Source organism: Pteropus alecto, unplaced genomic scaffold, assembly GCF_000325575.1.
Source record: "Pteropus alecto unplaced genomic scaffold, ASM32557v1 scaffold24, whole genome shotgun sequence".
Taxonomy (NCBI): domain Eukaryota; kingdom Metazoa; phylum Chordata; class Mammalia; order Chiroptera; family Pteropodidae; genus Pteropus; species Pteropus alecto.
In genome coordinates this window covers 1,369,804-1,371,229 of record NW_006439192.1, presented here as the reverse complement: position 1 = coordinate 1,371,229, position 1,426 = coordinate 1,369,804, and the positions used below count along the sequence as shown (strand labels likewise).

Genomic DNA, 1,426 nt, shown 5'->3' with positions numbered 1-1,426 from the left:
CTTTTTCCAGTATCCGAGCATAGCCTGTTCATTGAGTGACAGTAATATGTGATGGGAACTTAGATAAACAAAAGACATTGGGTGACAGTAATAGGTGATGGGAACTTAGATAAACAAGCTTTAGAAACTACTGAATAACTCTCCAAAAAGGGGGGAGGGAGACTAATTGCAGTACTATGCTATTTTAAAGCCACTTTCCAATCTGAAAAACACATTATTCTATGTGTCATTTTATATTGCCAATATCCTTAATTTACAAAAGCTGAAACAGAAGTGGTAATTAACATACATATTCCACATTTGGACACATTCAAATCAAACTTGTGTGTTCAAAATTTTTTGAACTTATGCTTATACAAAAAGTTATCCTGGAAGATTAAATGAGATAAAGCATGTAGACTGGCACAAGTCCGGCAAACAGTCAGTTCTCAACACTGCCCATTAATATTGTTCTCAATTTTCCAACTTTACAAACTAAATGGTTATAAAATGATATACACAACTATGTATACATCACATATATAAGCTAACATATAGTAATACTATAAAGTCAGTATGTTATTGTACCAAGGAATGTTCTTCATCTAGACAGAGTTTAACTTTAACAAAGCACGATCATTTCTCTGATCCACAAAGCAGCAGAGAAAACTTGAAAAGGGGTAGTGTTAAATTTTAGCTATTCTCTCTGCTTATCAATTAAGAATACAAACTCTGCATGGTCTAGCATGAATTATAATTAGTACTCAGCTGATCCTAGAGAACTGGCTCAAAAAGAATAGTTAAGACCTCAAGCACGTGTACGAATCATCATTTATTTGCAAGGCTGCACCAACCACTGAAATCTGATTACTTCAATTCCGATGCTGAAATCCTCAATTCATTACCTGTCTCATGCTTGAAAATATTTGTTCAAGTCCCTACACAAATTTTTTTTAAATACCCAAAAGTCACTTAAACTGACAATATTACAGAATCCAAGGCACAGTTTTTAAAAAACTTCAAGAGTCTCAACCACGCAGCATTTATGACAGAGAAAATGGAAAGGCAGTTCGGAGAGCAAGTTCTTTCTTAAGTAAATATTAAAAGTAACCTTACGCCTTCATAATGAAAAAAGAAAATCTCTTGTTTCCCAACTTAATCTCGATTGGTGGGACAATGTACATTCTCCCCCCGCCCCCGCCGCCGCCTCCCACGCCGAGTCACGCCCGGAGCGCGCTGAAGTGAGGCGGGGAAGAGGCATAAACTCCCGGGTAATGACCTGTCCCTGCTACTTCCTGCCGGGTTTTGGCACACAACAGCTACATCCACGTGGACCTCCACGCGGGACGGCGAGACCCATCGCCACTAGAAGAACCCGCCGGCTCCAACCGGCCCCGACCAGCCCCGCCCTCCCGCGGGGGCGCCGGGCTCCGTGCAGCGGGCTTGG

The 1,426-nt window shown here is 40.7% G+C and overlaps 1 protein-coding gene across 1 annotated transcript in view; it reads left to right on the top strand.

The window, feature by feature from the left end:
• The first annotated feature begins 1,001 nt into the window (after positions 1–1,001).
• SMIM19 (small integral membrane protein 19) overlaps positions 1,002–1,426 on the top strand; it is an 11,725-nt gene continuing 11,300 nt past the window's right edge. The window contains exon 1 of the mRNA XM_015592869.2: positions 1,002–1,250. The gene's annotated coding sequence lies outside the window, so the exon portion shown is untranslated. The remainder of the gene's footprint in view (positions 1,251–1,426) is intronic.